This window comes from Aotus nancymaae, unplaced genomic scaffold, assembly GCF_030222135.1.
Source record: "Aotus nancymaae isolate 86718 unplaced genomic scaffold, 86718_ANA_hifiasm-v0.15.2.pri h1tg000059l, whole genome shotgun sequence".
Lineage (NCBI taxonomy): Eukaryota > Metazoa > Chordata > Mammalia > Primates > Aotidae > Aotus > Aotus nancymaae.
The window spans coordinates 60264590-60283415 of NW_026988473.1; positions in this window are offsets into that span (position 1 = coordinate 60264590).

An 18826-nucleotide genomic window follows, 5' to 3' on the forward strand; every position below is an offset into this window, starting at 1 on the left:
CCACCCCAGGGACTTGTATTTTCTCAGCCTTTCTATCTTTCATTGTGAATTGTTTTTTATTGTGCAAATAATACAGTGTTAAGAACGGAAACCCCAGGAAGAGAAAGAGGGAAGTGAGCGCCCACTCACACATTATCTGTTTCCATTTCTCCTTGCCCCTTCCTGCTGTTGTCCATGAGCATACTTTTTTTAATGGTCGTTTTTATTATGGATACAACTGTATATTCCATTTTTATTGCTTAGCCTCGTATCATCTAGCTGTTTCTATTTTGCCACTTATTGCCAGCCCCTGGTGTTTACACAGACTTGGCATTGTTCTCCCAAGACTGAAGAAAGATGCCAGTGGTCATGTAAAGGGACTTTCGACAGATAACACGATCGTCATTGACAACTGGCATCATGTGACAGAGGAAAAGCACCAACTGCTCTGCCATCATGTTGACTTGGGCTGGAATCTCAGCTTCTCTATTGCAAAGCTAGATGGCCCTGGGCATATCACTCCAACTCTTCGAGCCCGAGGTCCTCATCTATGAGATGGGATGGTAGTAGTACCACCCTTATGGGATCACAGTGAGAGTTAAGTGAGGTACCAAAAGGGGAATGTTCAACAAAGAGCAGCTTTCCTACCAACCCTTGTGGGGGCCGACCTAGAATCCACTCTGCTTTTTCCTCTCTTGCCCACATTTGATCACCTCCCCTCCCTGGACCCAGCAGGCCTCCTGGGTGAGCCCACCTAAATTCTGACAGGCATACTAGTCTGCATATTTATTATTCATTGAGTGAATTTGCTATCTTTTGCTAAGTATTTTCTTCTGATGAAAATTTTGTTTTTGTCCAGTTTTTCACTATTTCCAATAATGATGCAAAAACCAACCAACCAACCAGTGTATGCTGCTCACAGTGTGCTTTAAAAACTATATTTTCTCGGGAACAATCCCCAGGAGTAGGATCACTGAGACAGAGGATAGAAACATTTTCAAGGTTTCTGATGTGTATTTCCAAATTGCTTTTCAGATCTGTATCTCTTAACGCTGGCACCAGTTTGAGGGAGGGGCCCACCTGGGCTACATTGGAGGCTGCTGGGCTCTGGTCACAAACTCCTGTCTCTGCTTTATTTCTGCCATTGTCTTCTCCCAACATGGCTCCTGAACTTTCTCACTCCATGGGACAACTAGCTCACTGTTTGTCCACAAAACGATGCTCCATGCTTTTGTGCCTTTGTACTTCCTACTATTCTTCACCACCGTTGCCCAAGAATGTTCTTCCCTTAAGATTCCCTCTCACCTTAGAACTCAACCTTTGTGGAACTGGAAACTTCTCTACTCTCTTCAAGACCCAGCTCAAATACCCCCTTTCTCTGTGAACCAGTTCCAATCCTCCCAAGCAGAGTTAGTCACTTTTGTTATAAGTGGCACCTGGAGGAACCCTTGACATCCAAATGCTCACCAAGAGTCAGCCATCACCTAGCCCCAGCTACAGGCCCCAGTTTTTGTGACTCTCTCTCCTCTTCTCTCTCTCTGCACCAGGCAATCTCACTAGGTTATCCCAACTCATGTCCTAACTATTCTTAGATTCACTTATCTTTTTTTTTTTTTTTTGAGATGGAGTTTTGCTCTTGCTGCCCAGGCTGGAGTAGTGCAATGGCACAGTCTTGGCTCCTGGGTTCACAACCTCTGCCTCCCGGGTTCAAGCAATTCTCCTGCCTCAGCCTCCTGAGTAGCTGGGATTATAGGCGTGTACCACCATGCCCAGCTAATTTTGTATTTTTACTAGAGACAGGGTTTCACCGTGTTGGTCAGGCTGGTCTCAAACTCCCAACCTCAGGTGATCCACCCGCCTGGGCCTCCCAAAATGCTGGGATTACAGGTATGAGAGACTGCACTTGGCCAGATCCACCTGTCTTTGCCTCATGGTCATTGCCATGGCCATCACCTCTCATCAGGATTCCTGCAATGGTCTCCATTTAAAAAATAAATAAAATAAAATAGAGTAATATGCACATGATTCAAAAGCCAAAGTTGTCTCCAAGGCTTATAATAAGAAACAGTAGATTCCTGCCCTAAGCCCCGCTACCTCAAGCGTTTCTCCTCAGAGACAGCTAGCCACTTTCAGCTATTTCTTTGGAATTTACTTCCATTTGCCAAATAAAATACTTATACTGCAGTTTCTTGATTTTTAAGTTTTCAGGCATTATCTTTTTAAACTTTTAAAAAATTTTATTAGTTTTATTACAAACCTAGTCCTTTTTTTTTTCTTTTAAGGGTATTCCTGAAACACCAAGGTTCAGACATTGTCTACTGACTGAACAATGGAAGACATCTCTAATAGCACTTCCTTTCCCCATTCTCTAATATAATTGTATCTAAAATTATTTCAATTTTTGGTTGTTTTTCAGTATTTACACATTATGACCAGGGAAGCCATTAAAAATATTTGTCCTCTGAGATGCTAACATCTCTTTCAGGGCTGCTGTTTGTCCTGGTGAGGTTTGAGCCTACTGGGGGCAGGTGGAGCACTCAGAGACAGGAGTTGCTATGTGGGAGGTGAGACTGGCTGGCTACTGGCAGCCAGGTGGCACCAGAACAGTCTCAGGACAGTTCCCATGCAGGGCTCCCTGGGCCACGTAGGTGTAGCAAGCAAGCCTCAGGTCAGCCTTCTGGGGGAGCCAAAGGCAGTGTCCAGGAGGGAATGGAGGCTGCTGACTGGCACAGGAACTGGCTGATCTGAACAACTGCTGGCATCTTGAACAGGGTTCTGGGGCCCCTGGCTATGCCAGGTACTGTCTTTTTAGTAGCTGGATCCTGGGAAGTTCCAGGGAGTTCTGAGATGAGGGTAGTGGGATGGCTGGGGCAGTGGCAACAGGGTACCCAGGGAAATTGCGGGTGGCTACTATTTACTAGCCAGTATAGAAAAATATTTCAACACTTTAATAACAAATATGGTCGAATGTAACTAATGCAGTTCTGTTGGGCCTGGTTATGAATATGTAAATGTTATTCATAGTCAAACCATGTAGGTCTCTGTGATTATATTTCCATTCTTGTTAAGATTTCAGTTTCTCCTCTGTTAATAATTGCCTTGCTGTTTCCTTTTGCTTAATTTCTGTATCTCCATCACAAAGTCTTCTCTCAAACTCTTTGAAGGAACAGTATGATGACCAAATCTGTCAGGTAAATTACCACTTCCCGCTATATCCCAGGCACTGTGATAGGCACCGGGGACTCAGCTGGGAAAAGACAGATGTGGTCCCTGCTTTCACCACTGAGTTTATAGTCTAGCATGGGATCAGATATAAGTAATTATAGTTGTTTTCAGTGTTACAATGAGAGAAGTGTGGGGTCTCTGGGAACACATAGCAGAAATCCCTCACCCAGCTAGGGAGACAGGAAAGATTTCAGAGCTGAAGAATGGATGGAAACTACTCAAACAATATGTAGTTACTGAGTGCTACTTACATGCCAGGCACTGTTCTGAATGCTGAGAACACAGCACTGAACAACACAGACAGGGGCCCTGCCTTCCTGGAGCTTACACCCTAGTGAAGGGAGACAGAACATAAACGCAGAAGATAATTTTCAATAGAAACAAGGACTATAAGCTGGACATGGTGGCTCACACCTATAATCCCAGCACTTTGGGAGGCCGAGGCAGGTAGATCACCTGAGGTCAGAGGTTTGAGACCAGCTTGGCCAACATGGTGAAACCCTGTCTCTACTAAAATACAAAAATTAGCAAGGCATGGTGGCACACGCCTGTAATCCCAGCTACTTGGGAGGCTGAGGCAGGAGAATCATTTGAACCTGGGAGGCAGAGGTTGCAGTGAGCTGAAACCATGCCACTGCACTCCAGCCTGAGTGACAGAGTAAGACTCCATCCAAAGAAAAGGAAGGAAGGAAGGAAGGAAGGAAAGAAGGAAGGAAGACTATAAAATAAACACAATGGCAAGATGGGGAGTGACTAGAGTGGGAGTAGGGGGATGAGAATATTTTAGGCAGGTTGACAAGTCACAGAAGGTCTCTGAGGAGGTGATATCTGACCAGCTACCTACCTGAATGATGAGATTAGTCAGCCATGTGAAGAGAGGGAACAGGATATGCAAGATCTGAGGAGGAATGAGGTCATGAGATCCTAGAGCAGAATTAAAAGCAAGTCAACATGGCTGGAACGTGAAGGGCAGGGGCAGTTGCTTGAGTTCCCTCAGCTAGAGCTGAGGGATATAGATTGGAGGCCCTGGCACCTGCAGTGCCAATAATATTATTATTGATAAAAATCCTTATTCTCTGCCAGGCATGGTGGCTCATGCCTGTAATGCCAGCACTTTGGGAGGCTGAGGCAGGCAGATCAATTAAGGCCAGGAGTGTGAGACCAGCCTGGTCAACATGGTGAAAACCTGTCTCTACTAAAAATACAAAAATTAGTCAGGTGTGGTTGCAGGCGCCTGTAATCCCAGCTATTTGGGAGGCTGAAGCAGGAGAATCGCTCAAGCCGGGGAGATGGAGATCACATCACTGCACTCCAGCCTGGGTGACAGTAAGACTCCATCTCAAACAAACAAACAAACTTACTCTGCAGTTATTTGTCTATTTGTTATAAGATACATTCTTACCCTCTTTTGCCCTTCTCAGTATTACAAGAAGCGTAGAAACTTGAAAATTACATTATTTAGACTCCTTTGCCACGTGGAAGGTGTTGGCAGGAGACTGACAGGTGTGGAGGGAAAAAGCCCTTATCCTGCCTTTTGGTGGCACCTCCAGCAGCAACAGCAAGTACAGCTCCTGGGTTCCTCCTCAGCCTTGGTCCTCCTCAGCAGTGGCGCCTCTATGAGCCCAGTCCCTACCATGGGCCAGCATCACCCAGGCAGGCAGCACCTTCCTGGTCTCCCTTTTTCTCTTCTAACCTTTCTCAGCCCTTTCTTCCTTGGGCTACTCCCATGTGCCCAACATCTTTATAAATAACTTCTTGTATTAAATGTCTTCCTGCTTGAAATAATCTAGTGTACCACTGTCCAATAAGATGTTCTGTGATGACAGAAAAGTCCTAACTGCTGACCAACACAGTGTCACCTAGCCCTGTGTGGGTCTTAAGCTCTTGAGGTGCAGCTAGTGTGACTAAGGAACTGAATTTTTAATTTCATTTAATTTTAATACTTAAATGGTAACAGCCACATGTGGTTAATGGCTACCATGTTGGACAGCACAGATCTAGAATGATGTGTTTTCCTGATAGGACGCTGCTAATACAATACTTGATATGAAAGCAGTCATGCGAAACTGACCCTCCATGATAGGAATCTGGGATTGTAGTATGACCTGAGTGGACTTGAATTCAATGATGACTTCATTGCCAGTGGAAAATGGGATACTGTGTCAGGGGAGAGCTCCAATCTCACGGGAGATGGCAAGGAGTAACAGGACTGTAAATTGGCTCGCCACAACTCTATAGGTGCTGAAAGTAGGCAAGACCCAGTGGATGAGAAAAAGATAGCACAGCAAACAAAAGGGCCAAGACTATGGTAGAGCGAGTTTCCTTGCCCTGAAGTCCTAACGGTCAATACAGTGGCCCAGATGGCAGCTATGCATGCATTGGGGCTGTGATGTCACTGAGGACCCCTGAGCTAAGGGCAGAACCTTTTATAGCAAGCAGTTAACAAGCCAGCCTCCTTCCCCTGGAGAGTGAATTGCTGGATGTTGTGGTCACCTTCACCTACCTACCTAACTGCTTTTGTGACTAATTATATAAATGATCCAGGGTCAGAAAATGGTTAGTCCTTGCAGTTTGGCACAAACAAGAATATACAAGGACATTTGGAGGTCGGCGGACTGCACCTCCCAACAACTGTCCATGGTAGTCCATGGTAATCCATGGCATGCAATAGCAAAAGTTACTTAAACTATCACCTTGTGAATAACTGGATGAAGTGTGTTCAAAGGCAAGTCTTTGGAAGACCGAATGGCCACTGAAATGCACTACTAAGGTGAGAATTGTGACTAATGATTTTAAGATAGATTAGTTGCTTTCTGATGACAAAAAGAGAAAAAAATTCAAGCTCAGGATTCTAAACTCTCAGTTCTAGGCATGTTCAGAGAATCAGAAAGCTTCCATTATAGCTTTAAAATATATATGTATTTATAATTAATATATATAATTATATTAATATATATTAATGTTATTAATATTAACATTAATTGTATTTATATATAACCTGTTATAGCTACAGGGCTAAGATAATTGAAAGTCAGACCCAAATTTTAATCCTGTGGGTGCAGAATTACAGTGTTCATAGAAATCACAGGTGCCCCAGGTTTCTTACAGGAAAGTTAGAGCATTAAATGGGAAGAAAAGGGACCCTGAAATATGAAATGGAAACATTTGGTTCACTTTGGAGAAATATAAGAATCTGGAATGCCTAAATCCTCCTGAGCTCCAGAAAAAAAAAGAAAAGAAGCTTAAGGGCCTCTTTTTTATCTAATTTCTTGGAGAAGCATGAGAATGTGATCTTTTTTAAAAAAATCAATCTCTGCCTATCAAAGTGTGTGTGCATATGTGTGTGTGTTGTGAGAGAGAAACAAAAATCTAGGGTACACATGTGCATAAGTGCACACACATCCCCCTAAGACCATTGGAAAACTCTATGTTTGAAGACAGAATGTAAAATTTCAAAGCTCTTTCCAAGTCAAATGAATTTAGGTGTCCTACTTCCTCCAAATCACTCTGGCTTTATGTCCCACCCTGTGTGCTATTATACTGGAGGCAGTCAAAGTCCATGAGGAAAAACAAACTTCTCAATCATAAATCTATCAGCTTTGGATGTATTCACAGCCTCTTGCCAAGTCTCATTCCAATCTTCCTCTTGGGGTCCCACATTTCCCTTTTCCATTTGTTCCATACTTATTATTTGTTTATTGAAATGCTCCACTTGCTGGGATAGGCTCCCAAGAAAGGAAATCATCTTGCTATTTGTTGTAGCTTGGATTCCAGGAGTAAGAAGAAGGGAGGGTGAATGATTCCATGATGCTATTGGGGCTCCAGGCAACACCTATAGAACTTCATTGGAAACTGTGGAGCTCCCCTTCACTGACAATGCTTCAGTGCAGTGATGACTCCTCAACACTTTTTACTTTTCTAAGGGTAAAGCAATGAGTAAGTCTGGGGACCTTCCTCTTAATATGCGGTCTCACAACCTAGTAGTAAAGAAAGACAAGTGAAAGTTCCCATCCTGGGAGAGCAATGCAATGATAGCAATATGTGCAAGGTATCCCCGTTAAATGGCTTTTGTAGGCTGGGGATGGTGGCTCCCACCTATAATCCCAGAACTTTGGGAAGCCAAGGCAGGTGGATCACTTGAGCCCAGAAGTTTGAGACCAGCATGGGCAACATGGTGAAACTCCATCTCTACAAAATACACAAAAAAATTTAGCTGGGCATAGTGGTGGATGCCTGTAGTTGCAGCTACTTAATACGCTGAGGTAGGAGGATTGCTTGAGCCTGGAAAGTTGAGACTTCAGTGAGCCATGATTGTGCCACTGAATTCCAGCATGGGTGACAGAGTAAGACTCTGTCTAAACAAACAAATAAAAAAAGGCCTATATCAAAAAGACAGGGATAGCAATAATGGATGCTGGAAATAATGTGGACAAAGGGAAACCCTTATGCACCGTTGGTGAAAATGTAAATTAGTACAGCCACTAGGGAAAACTTTATGGAGGTTCCTCAAAAAACTAAATATAGAACCGCCATATGATCCAGCAATTCCAGGAGTAGGCATTTACCCAAAAGAAAGGAAATCAATATATCAAAGAGATACCTACATTCCCATGTTTATTGCAACACTATTCACAGTGGTCAAAATACAGAATCAATTTAAGTGCCCATCAGCAGATGAATGGATAAAGAATATGTGGTACATATACACAGCGGAATATTATTCAGCCATTAAAAAAAATCAAATCCTGTCATTTGCCGCAAAATGGATGGAACTGGAGGTCACTATGTTAAGTGAAATAAGTCAAGTACAGAAAGACAAATGTCATATGTGGGAGCTTAAAAACCGGATCTCATAAAGATAGAGAGCAGATTGGTGGTTACCAGAGGACAGGAAGAGTAGGAGGGCAGGGAGATGTAGAGAGGTTAATTAATGGGTACAAATACAGTTTGATGGAAGAAATAAAACCATGTGTGTCAGCTAGGATGTCTTTAGCTCCAAGTAACAAACCAAAATTCAAAATGGCTGAAACACGGCAAAGTATATGAGGAAAATGTATCATCTCATATAACAGGAAGTCTAGAAGTAAGGAAGTTTCAGGATTGGTTAATTCAACTGTCACCCAGGCTGGAGTGCAGTGGCACAATCTCGGCTCACTGCAACCTCTGCCTCCCAGGTTCAGGTGATTCTCCTGCCACAGCCTCCTGAGTAGCTGGGATTACAGGCCCATGCCACCACACCCAGCTAATTTTTGTTTTTTTAGTAGAGACAGATTTCGCCATGTTGCCCAGGCTGGTCTCAAACTCCTGACCTCAGGTGATCCACCCGTCTCGGCCTCCCAAAATGCTGGGATTACAGGCATGAGCTACCATGCCTGGCAGCATTTGTTATTTATAGTGGGAGATAAGCCTAGAAAATAGCATTTTGGGGTCAGCCTGGGACACGTCCAACCAGCCAGGGCAGATAATTTGGTTTGAATTTGGTAGGAAATGAGGAGCTGCTCAAGACTTTTGATGAGAAACATGACATATTTAGCATTATGTTTTAATATATAGTAATTCCACAGGTACAAGCAGAATTGAGGTGGGAAAAGATGGAGGAGGAGAGAGATCACTATGAAGGCTTAGGGGATCCCTTCTCTCTGACCATATAGTGAAAGCACTTTTTCTAAGACCAGCAGAGATTACTGCAGAAAGGCAACTTCAATGGCTTGGGAGGAAACTCACACCTCACTAGGGTTCCCACCCAGCTGGGAGCTCACACATGTCATAGTGTATACAGCAGAGGCGCTGACAGAACCAGAGGACTGGGATCAGTTACATGGGGAGAGGAGGTAAGACTGCCAGAGCTAAGCTGCAGAGAATCATCACTGAAGACAGGAGGCCCCCAAGGAGGCCAAGGCAGCCTCCTTTCACCAGCTACACGGAGCTCAGAAGCAGCAGTTCAAGACTCTGGGAGGCCAGGAGGGTTCAGATTAGTGGAAGTGCAGTGCAGTCCCAGGATGTGAGGGTGGGGCGGGGGGAAGCAGGAACGAGTCTGAAGGACCCAGCAACTCTCTTACTGAGAAGCTGGGCGAGTTCTGCATGAGTACAGGGAGTGGCTCTGGTCTTTAGGCCCCAGAACCTGGACTTGGGGGTTGTGCTGCATTTCCTCTATGCTGTCACTGGTTGCAGAGAACTCCTACCATTAACTGCCTGTGGCCCCTGACAAGCTCTTTTGTGTGTCCTCCCAATTTCTTTCTACTTGATTCATCACTTACTTGAGGCTCTGAGAGTCAGTGTTGGCCTCTCTTTGACAATCTCTGGCCAGACACATACATGTCTCCTACACCTTCTTTAAGACTAGCACACCCAGCACATTCCTGCTTGACGGTCTGTGAGCATCACAAGGTTTTACGAAAGTCAGGTGGCCCAGTGAAGTCATCATTCTTTATACAGCAAATCCTGTAGGTAACATAAACAAGTGAAGAGAACTGGGTTTAAGAGAAAGTTGCGGTGTTTTAATGGATATACTTTGTTTCTTTATTTCCACAAAGAAACATGCTGTTTCTCATTTTCTGAAATGCCTGGCTCTAACCTTCATCTCCTTACTTTTCACAGAGATACTGGTAGTAAGAAATATTTCTCCCTCTAAACAAAGTCAAGAGTGCAAGTATGAGGACAAAAAGGTGTGGTGGAGACTAGTGAGTTACAAAACACATATGGCACCTACGAAGGACAAGCAATAAATGACACCCTGATGTGGCCAGATCACCTGATTTTTCCACAGAGGCTGGAAACCCAGAATTTTATGTGAAATCTCCCAGTTCTGGCTGGGCGCAGTGGCTCACGCCTGTAATCCCAACACTTTGGGAGGCCGGGGTGGGTGGATCACCTGAGGTCAGGAGTTCAAGACCAGCCTGGCCAACATGGTGAAACTCCGTCTCTACTAAAAATACACACACACACACAAATTGGCTGGGCATGGTGGTGGGCGCCTGCAATCCCAGCTACTTGAGAGGCTGGGACAGGAGAATTGCTTGAACCTGGGAGGCAGAGGTTGCAGTGAGCCGAGATAGCACATTGCACTTCAGCATGGGCGACAGAGTAAGACTCCGTCTCCAAAAAAAAAAAAGAAAAGAAAAGAAATCACCCAGTTTTAAAACACTGGCAAAGCAAATGTAAAAGAATTATGTGGGATGAACAAAGCACATCTGTGGGCCAAATCCTGGTAATTTACAACCTCTGTCCTACAGGGTCAGGTCTAAGCTCCTTAGCTTGGAACTCAAGCCATCCATCCCCTGATATTTGTTCATTTCCCTCCACTTCTCAACTGCACTTTCACCCTCTTCTTACCACACCAACCCACCTGTGGTGCCCATACCCCAGTCTCTCCTGTCTTCATTGCTCTGCATTGCTGGTCTCTGTCTATAATGCACATTCTCCCTTTCTCTGCCTAGGACTCTCCTATGCAATTTCTCATTACTGAGATCAATCCACACTTCTTTTGAAAACTATCCTTCTCTTTCTAAATTTAGGTGATCTTCATTCCTTTTATTTTTGACAGAGTTTCACTCTGTCGCCAGGCTGGAGGGCAATGGCATGATCTCAGCTCACTGCAACCTCTGCCTCCTGGGTTAAAGCTATTTTCCTGCCTCAGCCTCCTGAGTAGCCGGGACTACAAGCACACGCCATCATGCCCAGCTAATTTTTTGTATTTCAGTAAAGACAGGGTTTCACCAGGATAGTCTCGATCTCCTGACCCTGTGATCTGCCACCTCGACCTCCCAAAGTTCTGGGATTACAGGTGTGAGCCACTGCGCCTGGCCCACTCTTCATTCTTTCTATGCTTCTGTGGTACCCTAAACTTATTTCAACCAGATGTCTCATTACACCATCCTGGAATTGCTGGTTGTCTTGTCTGTTGTTCACTAGCTTGAGAACACCCTGAGGACAGGGACTTTCATAGTCTCTGACCTGAGAACCTAGGGTATGGGGTGAGAAATATGCCAAGAAAGTGAAAGTTGTTTAATCAGAAGGTAAAATGAAAATTCAAGTAAGATAGCCAGAAGCCTGAACATTTGAGGGTCTAAGAGGTGATAGCAGGTCATAAGCAGAGGTCAAGGCCAGGAGTCAATAATGAGGATAATCAAAACAGGTTTGAAAGTGAAATGTGGTGAATGGTTTACGATATAAGCTGTGGATGAGGTGAGGGTGTCTGGGGCCTGATTTTACAGGGTGCTGAGAGTGTGACAGGCAAAGAGATGGGTCTCACTGCCTTAATATGTTATTACTGAGTTCTACTACCAGCTTGATAGTCTGATGAGTTTCTCTGTTTCAAGGACTTATTTTCTCAGCAAACATCTACTGGGTATCTACTCTGTGCCAGGCATTGTTAGGCATCATAAATATAGAGAGGAATCAGATATGACCCCTGTCCTGGAGCTGAAGGCCTAATGGAGGAAATGGACATGTAAATAGATAATGAGAATAAAATGCAATCTATACACAACAGAAAGAAGCACATGGGGACTATGATAGCACAGAGGAAGGGCTCCAGATTCACTAAGGCACAGAAATGGTAATTTCCCTGAGGTCAGACAGCTACAGAGGTGCAGACTCAGAATTAGAGCCCAGTATTGTCAGACTTACAAGTCCAATTTTTTTCCACTGTAGGAAACTGGGAGAAGACAGAAATTACTTTATGGAGGAAATTTATGTGTGTCAGCTTGGTTAAGCTGCAACTGTATGGTTCTAGGTTAAAGTCAGTTAAGCGTGACAGTTGCTTGAGATCTGGGAGGCAGAAGTGAATCGGCAGCCATTGCTCTCCGAAGGTCATGGGGGTTCGTTACAGCAACAGTTGAGGAGGCACCAGCAGGTTCACTCTCCTCCACTCCATATCCAGCTCTTGACCTTGCTGACTAATAGTAGTCCAAACCCAGCACCAGACATTTGCAGTGGATCCACAGCCTTCTGTAGATGTCTCCATCAGCTCCTCCTCTGCAGCCGCTTTACAGCCTCTGAGTGTGCTTGGCTGCTAGGATTGGCTTCAGTGGGAAGAAAGAAAAGGAAGACAGAAAAAAAAAAAAAAAGAAAGAAAGAAAACCAAAAGAAAAGTAATGGAATAGACAGAACAATGGACTAAGGTTAGAAGTTTAGCTTCACCAACATATCCATAACTCCAGTACCCTGCATTTACTAGTTCAGAAAATATTTGTTCAGGTGGATTGAATGTTTAGCTTGCTTTAGGTTCTTTACTGGTACAGGTATCAGTGCAAACAACAGCTTCTAGGAAACTTTTGTTTTTGCTTCTGTTTTTTTTTTTTTTCCTACGGTCAGTTCAAGAATGTAGAGTCATTTATGGCTCACATTTTGAAGTTTCAACCCAGGACAATATCTGTTGTGTTGGCTTTATGTGCTTTTCATCTCCTGGGGTATGACAGATCTTCCTCTGGCTTCAATTTTTCTCTCACTCCCTCATCTTCTGTCCCTTGCAAAAACCGAGAAAAACCTCACGCTTGTGCATTTACTCCAAAGAAAGTATTTCACACTCTAATCAGATAATCACAAAAGACATATTGGGTAACCCTTATGGGAATGCTCCTCTGGCTTGGCTAGGCTGAAGTGGGAGAAACAAAAACATCTGGAAATTGAGGCTCTGCTTACTTGGGTTGGATGGACAGCAATCAACTCTGAAACACTTAATTGCATGGAAATTTCCTCTTTGCTGCTTAGACCATTCAGCTTTTGTTGGGAGAAGACATGGTACATGCTCACTTATCTTCTGGAAAGCTGGATTAAATGTTATATTTCAATTAGAAAGCCATTCACGGAATGTCTGTCCTAAACTAGTTCCTCTACGAGTTGCTGGAGATAGCGCCTTGAGGTGTTTTCAGCTTATGGGGGAGGGTAACACAATGAGTTATAGCACAAGTCAGCATATAAGTGCTAGAAAAGAGGCGGAAACAAGGCATTCTGGAACAGAGAATGGGGCAATAGCTGATAAAGGGGTGGCGGAGTAGGGGGAAGAAACCTAAGAGAGAGATATTAAAGAATGTATAAGCAGAGGAAACTAACACTTATTAAGCACTGAGGTTTTACAGAGGAAGGTGAACAAGACTAACAATCCTGCATTGATAATCTATCCTCTGCCATTCATTGAGCTAGGTGGTTTACATATTTTATCACATGAAATCTTCCCTAAAACTGGTCGGGTGCAATGACTCACACCTGTCATCCCAGCACTTTGGGAGGCCAAGGTGGGCGGATTACTTGAGCTCAGTGTTTGAGACCAGGCTGGGCAATACATCAAAACCCCATCTTTTAAATAAATAAATAAATCTTCCCCATAACCCACCTGGAAGAAACTGAGGCACAAAGAGGTACTGTAATTTGTTTAAGAACTTGAAAGAGGTAGAATTGGGATTCAAATCTAGATTTCCCTGACTTCCAAGAACATTCTCTGCTCCCCCTTGTGCTTGGATAATTATTTTCAAAAGACAGTGAGGGCCGGGTGTGGTGGCTCATTCCTGTAGTCCCAGCACTTTGGAAGGCCAAGGTGGGCAGAATACCTGAGGTCAGGAGTTCAAGACCAGCCTGACCAATATGGAGAAACCCTGTCTCTACTAAAAATACAAAATTAGCCAGACATGGTGGCACATGAGTGTAATTCCAGCTACCCGGGAGGCTGAGGCAGGAGAATCATTTGAACCTGGGAGGTGGAGGTTGTGGTGAGCCGAGATCGTGTCATTGCACTCCATCCTGGACAACAAGAGTGAAACTGTCTTGAAATAAAAAAAAAAAAAGGACAAAAAGTGAGATAGATTATGAAGAACAAGAAGGATTTTGACAGACTGAAACGCTAGAAGGTGCAAGGGATGAGGTAACAGATTTCTAGGCAAAGGAATAATCAGAGGGGTAGAGCCACAGGGCAGGGTGTGAAGGTGCAAGGCCTGTTTGAGGCACTGTAGGCAGTCTAGTGTGACTGCGGGAAGACACTGCCACATGCCCATACTACTTACTGTCTTCTCAAATTCAACAGGCCAGTCAATTCAACACTGCTGGAGATTCAGAGCTCAAAAGCCTCAGTCCTTGCTCCCAGGGAGTCTCCAATCAATTAATGATCTGATGAGATAACTGCCATTATCAATGATTGGTTTGTATGTTTCAGCACAGGATATGTGTGTGCATGTGTGTGTGTGTGTGTGTGTGTGTGTATGCACATACTCATACAAGCATTATTTGGACCATTTCCTTTCCATAATTATTTCTTGACACATATACTCCCTGGGCTCTCTGTAAGCGTCTGTTCCTTTATTACCTCTGCCTTCAGCAAGGCTTGAATTTGAACTACTGGCCTTACAGCGGTAAATTTAAAGCCCATAGCATCTCAACAAGTGCCCTTTCAACCCGAGAAAGACCTGACTTGATCTTCCATTAGCTCACTTAGAAAATAATGATCAACTCTGGGGTTACAAAGAAAAGCTCTTGATTGGAACTGACAAGAAAGTGGACACCTTCTACCATTTCTCTGCAGACTTCACAAGTGTTCAACACTTCTTGAAAGAGAGTATGGCTCCAAGCCTCTCATTTAGCTGGCTGGAGCAGAGTTTTAAAAATGCACTTCATCTCTGGCAAATCACAGCAGAACGTCATCAACAGCTGGAAACTCTCTGAGGTGAAGACAAGTTGGATATTATGTTTGGATTTATAGCCCCCTACCCTATGATAGCTGATTTCCATTTCTGACAGGGTTATTATTTCCATCTTTATAAAACATCTTGGATTTCACCTTGGATAATTACTGATTATCATCAGCTCCAAACCTGAGGCATCTTAGCACTTGAGTGAACCTTTAAAAAAAGGGCTTTCTCCCCTCCCCCAAAAATGAACTGGGGAAAAGTCAGTGTGTGAGACTATGTCTTTATTTCTATTTTCATTTGCAATCCCCTTTGGTTTTCTAATGATCAAGCCATTCATCAGTGTCAATTCACCATCCAGAGTACAGGCAGTGTTTTTGCCAGTTGGGTTCTAACATGGATTAAATGGTAATAACTTGTGTTACTAAGTCTGGTGGTACTATGGTAAACATAGATCCAGAAACTTTTAGGGCATAGACAAGATCTCAGTGGCCATCTAAGGTTTTTATTCAAGGAGGTACATCACAATCTTCTATAATTTGATAGAGCTCTGCAAGTTATTCTGACAAGTACTCCCAGCTGAGGACCACTAAGAGTCTAACATCCCTCATCTTGCTTTTCGAGGTTGCCATTCTATGTGTACATGTTTCATGTCTTCACATCTTTGCTTTTCCTATTTCCTCTGCCTTGCTATCTTTGATACTCTCTCCTCACTACTCTGCCTGGTAAAATGCTATGTACTTTATGAGGTCTAGCCCAAAGGCCACCTCTTCTATGAAGCCTTCTGTGATGGAAAGAATCCTTTTTTCCCTACTCTCATAGCACAGCACCTTTATGAATATCCTCTGTTATTACCTTCTTCTATAATGTATACAGCTATCTGCATGTCTATCTTCATCCTGTGTTATTACCTTCTTCTGTAATATACACAGCTATCTGCATGTCTATCTTTCCATCCCATCTTCCCCACTCAACCATGAGCTCCAGGAGGATAAAGGTTGTAACTTTTTTTTTTTTTTGAGACCGAGTTTCGCACTTGTTACCCAGGCTGGAGTGCAATGGACGCGATCTCAGCTCACCACAACCTCCGCCTCCTGAGTTCAGGCAATTCTCCTGCCTCAGCCTCTTGAGTAGCTGGGATTACAGGCATGCGCCACCATGCACAGCTAATTTTTTGTATTTTTAGTAGAGACGGGGTTTCACCATGTTGACCAGGATGGTCTCGATCTCTTGACCTCGTGGTCTACCCGCCTCAGCCCCTCAAAGTGCTGGGATTACAGGTGTGAGCCACCGCACCTGGCCAAGGTTGTAACTTTTTAGTCTTTTTTTAGTGACAGGATCTTGCTCTGGCACCCAGGCTGGAATGCAGTGGTACAATCACAGCTCACTGCAGCCTTGATCTTCCAGACTCAAGTGATCCTCCTGCCTCAGCCTCCTGGGTAGCTAGGAATGCAGGTGTGTGCCACCATGCCCAGATAATTTTTGATTTTTTTATTTTTTAGATGGAATCTCACTTTGTTGCCCAGGCTGGAGTGCAGTGGTGCTATCTTGGCTCACTGCAACCTCCGCCTCCCAAGTTCCAGAGACTCTCTTGCCTCATCCTCCCGAGTAGCTGGGAGCACAGGCATGTGCCCCTATTCCTGGCTAGTTTTTTTTTTAATTAGTAGAGATGGGGTTTCATCATGTTGGCCAGGCTGGTCTCGAACTCCTGCCCTCAGGTGATCCACCCGCCTCGGCCTCCCAAAGTGCTGGGATTACAAGCATGAGCCACCGTGCCTGGCCTCGATTTTTGATTTTTTTGTAGAGACAGGGTCTTACTATGTTGCCCAGGCTGGTCTTGGAACTTCTGAGCTCAAGCAATCCTCCTGTCTCAGCCAGCCAAAGTGTTGGGATTACAGGTGTGAACCACCATGCCTGGCGTAAAGGTTGTTCCTTACTCATCTTCATATCTCCAGGGCCTGGCTTGGGATGGGGCCTGGTGCTCATTCTTTGAATAAATGAGGAAGCTGATACTCCAAAAAGTGAAGAGACTTTACATCCACTTAATTTAGTCAGATGTAGGCTTTCTCTGCATTTATTCAGTAAATTGCTTATAAAGAAAGATGTACAAGCATGCTAAGAAGAAGGACCTAAAAGGTCATGCTATTAGTTTTAAATATTATTTCTAAAACATCACTTTCCCAACAAAAGCAATAATAGCTGGTTTAATCTGAATTAGTAATGAAAGAATGGATATCAGCCAGTCGTGATGGCTCACACCTGTAATCCCAGCACTTTGGGAGGCTGAGGCAGGCAGATCACAAGGTCAAGAGATCAAGACCATCCTGGCCAACATGGTGAAAACCCATCACAACTAAAAATACAAAAATTAGCTGGGCGTGGTGGCGCAAGCCTGTAGTCCCAGCTACTCAAGAGGCTGAGGCAGGAGAATCGCTTGAATCTGGGAGTTGGAGGTTACAGTGAGCTGAGATCGAATCACTGCACTCCAGCCTGATGACAGAGTGAGACTCTGTCTCAAAAAAAACAAAAAAAAAAGGAAGAATGAAAGCAATCTCACAAGATTCCAAGTCTTAATTGGCTGGCTCAATCAGTGGAAGAAATATTAGCCTGAAAATCAGGAGACCTGCTTCTTAGTTCCTGTATGACTTTGAACAAATGACTTCATCTTTCTAGGTCTCAGATGTCTCTTAGGTAAGATGAGGCCATTAACGTGGAGTATCTCTGAGGTTTCTTCTAGCTCTGAGGTTATATAACCTTAGCCAGTATCACAGTTTCTTTAGTTTGGCTCTACTCCACATTTAAGAGAATGAAATATTCTTAATAAAATAGTTTTACAAAATACATTATGGCATTATAACGACAATATAAATACCTAAAAGGAAACCTGCAAATAGAGAAAAAAATAATCCATAGCTCCACCACCGAAATATGTTCATGTTTGGACATGTTTTTTTCCATTTTGTTTATATTCACATTCATATGCTTTTCCACTTATCATAAGCATTTTCCTTATGTCAATTATTTGTAACGTTCATTTAAAATGACTACATACTGAGTAGATGCTTGATATAGGTAAACACTCTTCTGTTGCAAGGTAATTAGGTTGTCTTCAAGTTTTTGATAGCATTGAAATTAAAATACCTGTAAATATAACTCTTTCCATCTTTGAGATTATTCCCATAAACAGGAATACCTATAATAACAGTACAGCAGAGGAAAAATATCTTTTCCTTATACCCTTCTCAGTTCCAAAGTCCTGATAACAAAAGACAGATTAACAAAAGAAAAGCATCCAAATCTATTTAAAGTAAGTTTTACATGATATAGTAACCATCATAAGGAATAAAGACCCAAATAAATTGTTAAACCTAAGGATTTTCCTGCTAGGTTTGATGAAGAGTGGAAAGTTATGGAAAAATATGATAGGACAAGTGGGACACAAGCTAAGGGTAATAAACTGGGGGAAACTTAGCAAGGCCTGTTTGTTCAGATTCTTCTTGGTGTCCCTCCATCTTGGAGAAAAGGATGTTAGGGATAGCACCTCTCACAAGTGCTAAGACGGTCTTAGGACCTACTTCAGGGGGAAGGGTGGGAGGTCAGAGAGATCTTCCTGCATCAGTCATTTTCTCAAATTCCTTCAGCTTAAATATTCAATATGCCAAGATGCCATATTTTGGGGTAGTGTGTTCTGAGCCCCATAGAAGAGTATGAACATTTGAGTGACTCTTATTACACATTGCCATGGTGTATTTCAGTGAGTGACTGTGATTCTGCTCTGCAGCATTTTCACCTTCCTCTGATAGCAGTACCCCAGTTTTCCTAAGGGAAACCAAGCCCACCTTCACACACACTCCATGTCCTTTGGGAATAACTGACTTTACCCACATCGCTTCCCCTTTCCCCAAAGTAATATGTGGTTCAGACCTGGCAAATCAGGGCATTACAGGCCCCTGTCTACAGTTCAAGGGTGGGCATACGACCCAGATAGAGCCCACAGCAACAGAGAA